This window comes from Carcharhinus amblyrhynchos, chromosome 18 (genome assembly GCF_965287045.1).
Source record: "Carcharhinus amblyrhynchos chromosome 18, sCarAmb.v2.hapA, whole genome shotgun sequence".
Lineage (NCBI taxonomy): Eukaryota > Metazoa > Chordata > Chondrichthyes > Carcharhiniformes > Carcharhinidae > Carcharhinus > Carcharhinus amblyrhynchos.
This window is the reverse complement of record NC_137341.1, coordinates 22,657,830-22,671,366: the sequence shown is the minus strand read 5'-3', so window position 1 is coordinate 22,671,366 and position 13,537 is coordinate 22,657,830. Positions and strand designations below refer to the sequence as shown.

Here is a 13,537-nt window from a genome sequence, read left to right as displayed (position 1 = left end):
ACCAGCAAACTGTTGCTCCCTTTCTCACAAGTGAGAATGGTTGAGTGACTTGAGTAAGTTAGAAACCAGTCCCACTAGTGAGAATAAGGATACTTTGCACCTTTCTGCCCAGGAATATTTGTGGCATATATCACAAGTGTATTTTTAGTAAATAATAAAAGGTCGGAAACATCCAGGACTGTTAACCTGCCTCCTGATCTTGCGGTGGTTTAAGTAATGAAACCGTAGCAAAAGCAGCATTTCTCAGAAATTCATGAAAATGTTCTGGTGGAAATGTTGACCATGATTGAGGCAATGGGTTGTGTATTCTAATTTTATACTTGCACAGATTACGATTTGCACTCCATGTGCTCTACAGCAGGAAGTCATGAGAGAAAAATGTCAACAGCATCATGAGAGTGCATTGTCAACATTTGGGTCTAAACCCATTGAAGTTCAGAAGGGGTGAGAGGTTATCTTATTGAAATGCACAATAATCTGAGGAGACTTGACAGGGTGGAGGCAGAGTCCATGTTTTCCCCATGTAAGGATGTCAAGACCTAAGGGACATTGTTTAAAAATCAGAGTTCTCCAATTTCAGACAGAGATGAGAAGAATCTTTTTTTCTCAGAGGATCATTAGTCTGTGGAATTTTCTTCCTTAGAATACATATGAACATGAATTTGGAATAGGAGAGGGGCCACTTGGCCCCTTTGCTCTCGAGTAGAAGCTAGCTCATGAAATACATTCAAGACAGAGTTGGATAGATTTCTGATCAACAAGGGAGTTAAGAATAATGGGAGGGCAAGAAGGCAGGTGCAGTTGAGGCCACAATACAATTAGCCTTGACTTTATTGAATGGCGGAACAAAGGTGAGGGGCTAAATAGCCTATCCCTCCTAATTATGGACGTATGAACATAGGAATCAGGAGCAGGAGTAGACCACTTAGTCCCTTGAGCCTGCTCTGACACTCAAGATTATGATTGTAACTTCCACCCCACATTCCCACCAACCCCCAATAGCTTTCACCTCCTTGCTTATCAAGAATCTATCTATCTCTGCCTTAAAAAAAAGACTCTGCTTCCACAACGTTTGGGAAAGAGAATTCCAAAGACTCTTGACCCTCAGTTTAAAAATAAAGCGTCACCCATTTCAAACAGTAATCCCTAGTCCTAGATTCTCACACAAGATGAAACATCCTTTCCACATCCACTCTGTCAAGGCCCCTCAGAATCTTGCATATTTAAATTGTCATCTTTTACCATTCTGAACTCCAGTGGTTACAAACCTAGCTTGTCCAATCTTTCCTCATAAGACAACGCACCCATTCCAGATATTATTCTGCTAACCTTCTCTGAACTGCTTCCAGTGCATTTACATTCTTCCTTAAATAAGGAGATCAATACTGAACAGAGTACTCAAGATGTAGTTGAAGTGAAGTGTTCCTTCCCTACCTTTGTATGCAATTGACCTTACAACAAACAAAAACCTCCTATTAGCTTTCCTAATTACTTCCTTTTGTGATTCATGCACTAGGACACCAAGATCAGCTCTGCACTTCAGAAACTTGCAATTTCTCACCATTCAGAGAAAATGCCTTTTATATTTTTCCTGCCAAAATGACTCAACTCACATTTTCCGACATTATACCTTATTTGCCAGATCTTTGCTCACTACCTAACTATCTATATCCCTTTGTAGTCTTCTTATGTGCTCTTCACAACTTACCTTCTGACATATCTTTGTGTCACCAGTAAATTCAGCAACCAATATCTTCAGTCCCTTCATCCAAGTCTTTTATATAAATTGCAAAAAGTTGAGGCCTCAGGACTGATCTGTGTAACATGAAACTCATTACATCTTGCCAACCAGAAAATGACCTACTTATACTAACTTTCCTGTGAGCTGATCGATCTTGTATCCATACCAATGTGTTACCCTCTCCACCATGTATGTTTATTTTCCAGAATAGCCTTTGATGTGGCACCTTATAAAATGCCTTCTGCAAATTTAAATGCAGTACACCCCCAGTTTCCCTTTATCCACAGCATATGCTACTTCTTCAAAGAACTCCAATAAATTGCTTAAGCATGATTCCCCTTTGACAACCATGTTAACTCTACTTGATTACCTTGAATTTGTCTAAATACCCTCTACAATATCTTTTAGTAATGGCTTCTTACACTTGCCCTGTGATAAATGTTTAAATAGTGAACCAGATGGGTTTTTACAACAATTAACAATGGTTTCATGGTCCTCATTAGACTTTCAATTCTTGATTTTTATTGAACTCAAATTTCACCACCTGCCATGGTAGGATTTGAACCCAAGTCCCTAGAGCATTATGCTGGTTCTCTGGATTACTAGTCTAGAGACAATATACCCCATCCTACTGTTAGTGGACATGCACACCACTCCAACCAACAAGTGACTCATTGTCTTTATTGTTTCTCATTGCTATCCAAATCGTTTCTACACCTTAGTTTCCTGAACTTAGCGCTAATATCATCCTTAATTAACGGAGCCACCCTTCTACCTTTTCCAAGCTTTCTGTTCTTTTGAAATGTCATGTACCATTCAATATTCAGGTCTTATGTTCAGTTCTTGTCAATTTCTTTGTTCTTGGTGATGTATGGTACTGCAGAGAAATAGATACATGATGCAAAAGAAACACTGATCCGTTTATTTTCCTATAACATCAGGGCAGATGGAGTGGTTCTTGCATGTACGGCCTCCTTGCCAGATCAACTACCAATTTAACTTGTTTTTTCTGAGGGAAATGGAAAGAGGCATGGAGCTTCCCATCAGAAAGAATGAGGGAGAGGGCAGCAATTAATTAGTTAAAGAACAGGATTACAGATATCTGGGTTACAGATAACCAATTTGCTTATTCTAGCTGAGAATAACATTGTGTAAAGGGAACTGAAATTGTACAGAAATTGTTGGAAGGGTGATTTGTTTTCCCAGATGCACCTGATTGAAGATTTGGACTTGATCAGGTGAAACTGTTCCCATTTGTTTCTGATTGAAAGCAGATTGTGGCCTGTGACTTCAGATGGAATGACAATTGAGTCAGATTGCCACACCACTCAAGTTTTTAGCTTGAAATCCAGATGATCCTATCTGGCCTGATCTTCCAACTCAGACTGGGTGAGATCTGGGCAGTGCAGTGCCTTCCCAGAACCCAACATTTGAGGGCTGTAGAGTTGCATGAGAGAAAATCACTCCCCTTCTGTAAACTGTATAGATTTAAAGGATTTAATGGTCCTTGACAAGCCATGGCAAAGGTAAGTGGGTAGGATTGGGAGGATGGATTTTGGAGGGGCCTTGAGTATGAGGGGGCTGTCAGGTTGGGTAGAGCCTGCGGATTGGGTATTGGATCCTGTCTTGGGGTGGGGTGATTTTTGGTTGGGTTAAGCCTTGGGGGTGGGTGGTGGGGATGAATTAGGCCTGGCAGTGTTGGGGAAGAGACTGGCATGGTGCTAGAGGCAGGACAGATGCTTGGTCAGCAGTCAGTTAGTTACCTGGAAGCTAGAATTAGTTTTAATTCTTCTCTTTTTTTCTAGGTAACTACTGATGTGAGATAGTTGGAACCATCTGAAGTTTGTGATTTGAACTGTATTTTTGGATGGTTCCCAGTGCAGGGCAATTACGTGTGGGAAGTTTGTACTTCCCAGGCAGTTGCTGTGCAAGCCTTAGCTAGGAACTTCTGCGGGCCAGGTTCCCCAGCGCAGCTTTGGTATACCCTCCAAAAATGACATCCTGGAGCTCAGAAATTCTGGCCCTGTTTGTTTCAATTCAAACCTTATATCCACCACCAGTTATTTTTGTTATGGTCTAATCCTGCAGCCCTGAAGACAAATGTGACTTGTCTAAAAACAGGATTCTGCATTTTTGGGGATTAGTGAATAATTTGTGTGTTCACTTCTCCAGATTCCTGTGATCAAGTTCATAGTAACATTGAAGGAATCAAGTTTGGAATGGTGAGGTCGTTATCTTGTATTAGTAAACCTTTCAAGTATTTGGAAACTGCATGGATAAATGTGGTTTTTAGGGTGACCAGCAACAGGGCAAGAATGATTTGTAATATGGGATTGTGCTTTGTGTCCAATTATGAGTTGCTGTATAGAATTAAGTTGCTGTTTCCGAATTGTGCTCGTGGGAAGCTGAAGCAATAATACTCTTGAATATTCAACAGGAGTAGATGCAAAAAGAGGAATAACTTTAATTTATGAAGCGCATTCCAAAACACTTCAGAGCCGATTAATTATTTTGCACAATGGTCAATGTTGTAATGTATGTAGAAGTGGCAGTCAGTCAGCAGCATACAGTATGTCCCACAAAAATTAATGAAATTAATAACCAGCTAATCTGTTTTGGTCATGTTGGTTGAAGGACAGATGTTGGTTCGGACAAGGAAGAAATCCATGCATTTGTTTGACTAATTTATGTCCACCTTAACATGCAGAAAGGCTTATTTAACATCTTATCTGCACTAAGGCATTAGTTTGGTTTGCGCAAGTTCCCTGAGTGATGCTTGAACCCAGAACCTACTGACATGAATGGCTAAATCGACATATAAAAGAAACCATGTGGAGAACAGCTGTGCAGGTGAGAGAAGATGTAGCTAATCATGCAAAGGATAGTCAAGCACTTATCTGCTCCTGTGAATGAAAAAAATAGGGAAGAGGAAAAACCATGATCCAATAAGTAGTGAAACAAATTGATATCTTGAAAAGAAATGTATACAAAATTAAAGTTTTAAGAAAGAGAGGGTAAAACTGCAAGCCAAACTTAAGGAATACTTTACATTTAGAGTTGGCTTATAAATGAAACCGCAAATGTTTTAAATAATTGTAAATGTTGGAAATCTGAGATGAAAACATATAGATACAGACTGAGATGCTATATATCTGATACTGAAAAAATGAGACGTTAATGTTTCAGATGTGGCTTTTCATTAGTACCAATAAAATATTCATGTTGTGTGTACAACCATTTCTTCTCTCTGTGCATTTCCAATGGTGACCTGACATTTTGGAGTGTGTTGACAGACAGATGGATACCAGGACAAAACTGCAAAACTTGTTTTTCCGGTGCTAAGAATATTTTGAATATAAATTACTGCAGGATATTCTGTGCATTAAGTGGATTTCAAGAGAGATATTGAAAGCTTGCTCCACGTTATAAATTGTAGGATGATTGAAAATGAGGCAATTCAAAATTAAATCTTGATGTTTCATTGACCTTAGAAGAACCACCTTCAAAGAAAATGTTGAACAGCAACAACAGCTGCACCACTAAAATAACTGACAGGTTGCAAATTCATTAAATTCTTAAGTTATTGTCCAGATGAGTCTAATTACAGGCCGTTCCTGTCAAATTTTATCTTTTCATTCTATTGATTTTTCCCAAACCTTTTATAGTCAGAGGCGTATTACCACTTTTTATTTACTTTTTGAATAATGATCTCAACAAAGAAGCCATTAAGAATTACCAAGAGAATGCAAACATTTTTCTAGACTTTGAACACAAAATATATAACATTTATTCTTTATTCTTCGATTTATGGAGACTATGCATTAGATTGTTTTAGTTGTAAAAACAAAATCAGAGCATCATGATCACCATGGAATGAAATTGATGAAATGTTGGTTTACGGGAATTCATGTGAAATCTTTAAGTGGCTAGCACCTGTAATGTTCCATATCTACAAGGATGGTGTCATCAGGTTACAGTTTTTTTTCTTCCTTGTATGTGTCCGTTATTCTTGATGTTCTGCAGTGGCATTGTTATGCAGTGATAACATATTAAGTATATTGGGATGCTTTAATATTTCACATTCTGTGAATTACTTTTTTGAAGTGTAGCTACTTGTGTATTTAGATAAATTCAGCATCGAACAATATGGAAGTTTGCACTGGATAAGTTTTCATAAATAGCTAGTGAGAGAACTTATCTCTTCTGAACACTGAACTTTTCTACAAATAGTGTCTTAAGTTTTTCTTTGTCCACCTAAAAAGGCATAGGGCCTATGACTTAATGTTTCATCTGAAAGCCAACATGCCTGACAATGCAGCACTCATTCAGTATTGTAGTAAACCCTCTTCTCAGGTTATGTGCAGTCCTGATTTGGAGCTTGAATTTGGGCAAGAATGCTACTAAGTGATGATCCAAGCTGAAAATGGGATCAAAATTTAGTGTATTGTAGCAATGTCATTAATCGTCACTGGCATAGTTTATAGTTAATTGAGAACATAATGAATTGTAGAATATTTGATTGCAAGTGAGGAGCAAGTAATGTTTTAATCTAATAGTTGTTGCCATTGTTTGAGCCCCTGAGCAAAAGTCACAGTATTATCACTTATGTAAAGAAATTGAAAGCTGAAATTAGTGGTAAAAGTGAATTTACATTAAGGGTTTGTTGATGGTATAAGGCACAGGAACAAAATTCAAGTAGTTTGTGGAAGTCATGTGAAGCTAGAAATGAATTGTAAGTCTTATAGTTAATGTCCTTCCTCTCAATTTTTCTGTCTTGAGTATTTGTTAATTTTAATTCACATAGAACAATGTTTCTTTGAAATAAACTTAGCAATCGAGGTAGGGTAAGTGAGCAAAATAATTTACAATAAAGCCCTGCCACTTGCAGGGATTACGTTCCTGCAAAGCCTCACAAATAGCAAAATCATGAATGATGAACATGATTTTCAATGGGAGCCAATTTGATAGATTCCAGCAATGCGAGGACCGCATTCATTTGAGCGGTTACAATACTATGCAGCAAATTATGATGCTACGGTTGGGGGAGCCTCTGAGCAATACAAGATATATATTGGAAACCTTAAGAAAAGATGGGCCTTGTTTAAGAAAAAATTTAAACACCTTAAAACTGGCAGATAAAATCGGTGAATATTTCAAAATTTAATGGAGCAATTATTGTAGCTCGGGACCGAGAAAGTTTGATATTTCGAGGTTAATCTCTCTATTCGAGATGCACTACAGCTGTAACCATTTCCAGGCACCGTTTTTCACTCTGTTGGAAAAGTGCTTACAAAAGAGAATTAGATGTCCACGGTCAGGACTAATAGAAGGAATCTTCTGCTCCTTAGCGAAAGAAAATTGGGATGAGTGAACATTGCTCACGTGATGTGGTGTACAAAGCACGGGTAAGCAGATGCACAAACAAGGAAGTCACGTGCGGTGGGAATTTGCTGTATACAAAAAGACTTATTTCTTTATGTAGGTGGGGAAGGTGCAGAGAATAAATAGTTTGTATTATACACAATTATTTACTTCTCCCCGTAAATTCAAATATTGTTGTTCACCTTATATGCCTAGTAAAAAATTATTGCAAAGCTGCTCTACAACTAACACACATCTTACTCCCTTCTTTTCACTAATTCTTTACATTACTTACTAAAGCACTATTCATCATAAGCAGATAGCTTCAAACTCAAGTTAAACTCCTTGCTCCTCATTGTTCAGATAACAGAGGTAATAGCTCGCAATGTCTATTAGTACTCTGATTTTGTTCATAGTATGTTTTGCACAAGGAACAGTAGGAAATCTAGGACGACAGCTGTCAAACTGATTTGTGGATCCCTGGATATATGGAGATTGTCCAGGGCATCCACAAAATAATGTGGAAGTGTTTATTGACATGGGTCAACCTTTTTTGGGGTAGGGGAGTGCATGGTGTGAAAAGGGAGTGAAATACTGGCAGCCACATGTGCAGCACTGAGGAAGTGAGTACACATGGAGGCAGGCTGAGATGGGCACAAAGATCCTTTATATCTAGAAATATTCAAAATAAATATTAAGAAGTAAATAACTTTTTTAACATTATTAAAATGCTCTACCCACAATATTTTCATGTAATAATTGTTAAAATGTATTGTGATTGAGATCGGTTGTTCTGTAATCACTATCTATTTGAAAAGGGATCCTTCAACCAAAAAGGTTGGAGAACCATTGATCTAGGATAAAGAAATTGAACAATTTTGACAACATGATTTAAGCTGACGATTCGTCTCTTGCTGTAGACTTACTTTTGAATGTTTCATTTCTTGCAGTTTACATCATGCCTTTCATCAGATTCCACTACACTCCCATTTTCCCATTTGTTGCAGGCTTTGATGTCAGCTTTTTAATTGATTACAACTTTACCCTTCGAGTAACCAGAGAAGTAAGAGTTTTCCTTAAACTGGTAATTTAAAACAAGCTACAGCAAGGACACTGAAGCTACAGTTCATATCCCTGTAGCTAGTCAGAATGGCGTATTCCAAGATACAAAGGCAATTAAAGTTTCCAAAGTTGATTTACAAGTAATTAGCGTAAACTGATCACAATTACTTTATGCTTGTTTCATTATAATACCAATCAGCATGAAAACTTCATAGTACAGCTCGTTTCTGTACCTGTGGATCACTCCCATTTTCCAGCTACAGATGTCTGATTTATGTACTTCACCAGATTGAAGACCTTGGTGCCAGTCAGTGAAGGCCCTTATGAGAAGACCTTTGTTTTTCGGCCTGTGTAATTTTTCAACGATGTGGAGATGCCAGTGTTGGACTGGGGTTAAACACAGTAAGAAGTCTCACAACACCAGCTTAAAGTCCAACAGGATTATTTGGTAGCAAAATCCACTAGCTTTCGGAGCGCTGCTCCTTCATCAAGTCAGCACTTGTCTGATGAAGGAGCAGCACTCTGAAAGCTATTGGATTTTGCTACCAAATAAACCTGTTGGACTTTAAGCTGGTGTTGTGAGGCTTCTTACTGATTTTTCAACATGTGTGTCTATTAACCCTTTCATCGTTATTGAAGTCTTCTGAAGCAGGCCTGTCATTTTGAGGAGACATTATGTTTTATTTGCCACTCCATAACTGAAATAGAATATTGGAAACCATGATATAAATTGTGGGCTGTAATTTATTTGAAGTGATGCTAAATGGTGCTATTTTACATTTTAGAATGGAACTTGAATAGTCTGGAAGGCGAATGGGAGGCCTGTGTGGAGGGTGGGTGCAGATCTGGGTGGAGAACCAGTCTGGCATGAAAGAGGGTGCTGGGTGAGTCTCGTACAAATCAACATTCTCAGTGATCACTTTGATGAAGTTGAAGTACTACCCACAACAGCCAGACAGAAGCCTAGATGTTGCATATGCCTGATTATATTCATGACAGAATTTCAGACTTCAGTGGAAGAAAGAGACTGCAAGATTTTGTACTGATGTTTATTAAGTAACACAAAATGTGAAGCATATTGCCTGTGAGACATTTTCCACTAAACTGAGTGAATACAGCTAATGAGTTTTGTTGTAGCTTGTGGCTAGTCATTGGTTTCTTTTGTACGTTGCAGGCAAAATAAGGAACATTCACTCAGGCTATTCAGCTGCCAATCACCCTTGCAGTTACTGGATTCAGAACCAGATCTGAATGTATTAACTTAATTCATTTCTCAACCGGAAAAAACACATCTGTTAATTTGCAAAATCAGGAATTGGCTGAACTAATTGCTAACTTCCACAGTTGTGTTGCACCTCCATGGCAACCGTGCAAGGTGATCATCCCCTCCACAGGTTAGAAACTGTGATGGTGAACTCGTACAGTGTGTATTATTTGCAGTTGGAGACTATTCTCAGATATAGGTTTATTCCCTTCTAGCAAACATCTTTTATACTATGTCGCAAATCTATTTGTGTGTGCATACAAAATTGGTTTTATGTCAGGCTTGTACTTGTTTTCCATCTGGTAAATGAGCTTCAGACTCAGAATTCCAAATTACTTTAGGCTATGTCATCAATTTGTTGTTATCAATTTTTTAAGATCTGTTGAGTAGTCCAAATCATTTGACCTCCAGATAATAGGGCATGCTGATTGACAGGATTGATACTTGATAAAAGCTGATCAAGCTACACAAATCAAGGCTTGTTTTAGGTTAATCTTTGTGGGGAAGGGGAAGCAGCAATGTTAGCAATGCACAAGAAGTGGCTAATAGTGGCTTTACTGTTCTTTAGAGAATAGTAACTCTGTCTTTGGGCTGTCAATTTGGAATAAAAATGAAACAACTAATTATTTACTTTGAACAGCATTGAAACTTATTTTCTTATGTACTCCATGTTTAATGTTTCCAGTTGTTCAGTTGCTTCTCTCCCCACCTCTGTTAACTCACCTCCTCAATACTCTTCACACAAGAAGGTAGAGGATGCCTGGTCTGCAATGCTGTCAACGCAAGGTGGTGTACCTCCGCAATAATTAAAGGCATGGAAGCAACAATCACTCTGATTTTTCTTTGTGGTGGTAACCTGTTTTGACAAAAATATCACTGGTTTTCAAAAAGAAAGAGCAAGCAAACAAACAAAGTACAACACAATACATTGACGCAGCTCCTCCTTCCAGTAAACAAATGAATAAACAAAAACTGAAAAATAAAAAGCCCCCAAAACCCCAATTTAAGAACATAAGAAATAGGAGCAGGAGTAGGCCATCTGGCCCCTCGAGCCTGCCCCGCCATTCAACAAGATCATGGCTGATCTGTCGTGGCTCAGTTCCACTTTCCCGCCCTCTCCCCATAACCCTTAATCCCCTCTCTTATCAAAAACCCATCAACCCGCTTCTTAAAAATATTTAGCGAGGCAGCCTCCACCACTTCAACGGGCAGAGAATTCCAGAGATTCACCACCCTTTGAGTGAAGAAGTTCCTCCTCAACTCCGTTCTGAACCGCCCCCCCTTTATCTTGAGGCTGTGCCCCCTAGTCCTACTGTCTTTTTTGAGCGGGAAGAGTCTTTCCACCTCTATCCTATCCATCCCATTCATCATCTTATACATCTCAATGAGATCTCCCCTCATTCTTCTAAACTCCAACGAGTACAAGCCTAGTTTATTCAGCCTCTCCTCATAGCTCAACCCCCTCAACTCCGGTATCAGCCTAGTAAACCTCCTCTGCACTCCCTCCAAGGCCAAAACATCCTTGCGCAGGTGCGGCGCCCAAAACTGCACACAGTACTCCAGCTGCGGCCTCACCAATGCCCTATACAGCTGCAGCAAGCTGCAGCTGCTGCATTTAATCTAACAATCGACAGTAATTAACTCCAAAGAAAGAGACAAAAGGCTGCCATCTATAATAAAATTTCTCAGTGGATCCTCTTATGGTATATTTAATTTTCTCCAACTAAAGAAAGGAATGAGAGTGACTGGGTGGATTGGGGGAGCTCCAAGTTAATAGAATCTGCAGCCATTAATGCAGTGTCATTGAATGCAATGACACTGCCTTAATCTATGCGAGACTGCCCTATCAGATGGGACTCTAAATATAACTATCAAAGGACAAAGCTGCAAGTCAAGTTCTTGAACTTTGGAGAGAGTGTCAAAAAAAAGCAGCGAGTTTCGAACATGACCAGAACATGTGGGGATGGTCTGCAAGGGCAAGTGAACATCTGTCACATTTGTTGCTGGTGTTGAAGAAAAACTTTTAATGCAATGTATTTAGAGGTAGTTGAGACAGATGTGAGCAGTGAAAACGCACAAAACTACTGGATTGCGGCAAACAAACAGATTAATAAACTGTTCGAGTCTCCCTTCCCCTCGAAGCAAATGCCAAGTCAACCTTGGAAGGTAACTATGCAAGGCATTTGTGAGGCTGCACCTGGAGTATAGTGCACAGTTTTGGTCCCTGAATTTGAGGAAAGATGTAATGGCATTGGAGGCAGTTCAGAGGAGGTTCATAGATTGATCCCAGAGTTGAGGCATTTGTTGTATGAAGAGAGATTGATCAGTTTAGGCCTACACGCTCTGAAATTTAGAAGAATGAGCGGAGATCAAATTGAGGTATTCAAGATGATAAAAATAGACGTGGAGTGGATGCTTCCTCTAGTGGGACATCCTAGGACAAGAGGTCATAGTCTTAGTATAAGGGGTAGCAAATTTAAAAGAAAGTTGAGGAGAAATGACTTCTCCCAAAGGGTTGTGAATCTGTGGAATTTGCTACCCCAAAGTACAGTGGTTGCTGGCACATCTAAGGAGGAGTTAGACAGATTTTTAATTGGTAATGGGTTGAAAGGTTATGGCACGAAGGCAAAAAAATGGGGATGACGAGCAAAACAGTCATGATCGAATGGCAGAGTGGATTTGATCGGCCGAATGGCCTAATTCTGCTCCCATATCTTATGAACTTATATGAACGGTTATTACAAATCAAGCCGAGAGGGAAGTTTAAAATGTTAACAAAATTGCTTCTATATTTTTAAATCAGAAATCACAACATGGTTTGATGTGTATATAGAAAGAGATAAGGATAGTGGGGCACAAATGAATGCAGAAAGAGAGGATGAGCAGCTGGAAAGTGCTTCCATAAAAACCAGTCTATACTTGGATCGTGACACCATAGTAAAAGTTTTTGAATATTGGCTTCCCAATAATGGTATAGTAGGTTAGGGTAATGCTAGCCCAGCAACCCGTTTCCCTCTCTGAATATCGCTCTGCGGGTCTAGCTTGCCGAGACAAATGTTGGTATCAGCTTATTTACCATAACAAAAATCTTACTAACTGTCCTGGCTTGAGACAATTCACACCTCTTTAAACCTGTGTTTAACCCCCCCCATCCACTTGCATTGTCTGCACCTACAAATACTTGATTACCTGGACTCGCATTCCAACCATTCTCTTGTAATTGAGTTTGTGTCTATATATGCCCTGTTTGTGAACCAACTCTTCACTCACCTGATGAAGGGGCAATGCTACAAATGTTTGTTTTACTAAATGGACTTGTTGGACTTCAACCTGGTGCTCTGAGACTTCTTACCATAACAAAATGTGATTTTGTTAAAACAATAGGAAGGAAAATAAACAGGAACTTGGGCAGAATGTTCATTTTCACAGATTTAATATTGCCGGCTAAGGAAAGAGACAGCTTTCATCCCAGCTTTGTAAATCTGCCTTAACTTTGGTGATCAGGCTTGTAAGATATGTTTTGTGAAGAGCTGCAAGAGACTGTTATATTCATACCGGAGTAATGAAAACCACCAAAAGATATACAAAATAGGAAAGCTTCTGGAGGAATCTGTTTGGCAATAGGGTTGACTGGAAAACACTCACTTTTGCTCACTTTTTGATATTCACTTTATAGCTAGAGAGTGAGCCAAAGGTATTGAGAATATTCATTATGTCGTCAATACAGATAGTAGGGTTGGTAATATATAATAGGAGGTCATCAGCACACAAGGATACAGAGCCCAGCTCAGTGGATACCCTTTAGCAGGATTGATGACTTTAAGGCTATGGACAGGGGCTCCATTGCCAGGATAAAGAGGAGTGGAGACAAAAGGCCATCTTGTTGGATTCCACTGGATAGAGGGAAGTACTTTGACAATAGAGAGTTAGTGAACACTTGGGGTAGGGGAGGTATAGAGAAGCTGAATCCATGAAATTAATTTTGAACAAAACCCAAATTTACCCAAAATTATAAACAAATCATCCAACTCCACCCAGTCAAAAGCCCTCTCCGCATCCAGAAAGACAACAGTCTCAGGGTTGGTCGAGGCATTTGGGGAAAGTATAAT

At 39.1% G+C, this 13,537-nt stretch overlaps 1 protein-coding gene across 2 annotated transcripts in view; it reads left to right on the top strand.

The window, feature by feature from the left end:
* Positions 1–13,537, top strand: part of LOC145354910 (ATP-dependent RNA helicase with zinc finger domain-like) — a 377,450-nt gene that overhangs the window by 58,752 nt on the left and 305,161 nt on the right. The window lies entirely within an intron of this gene.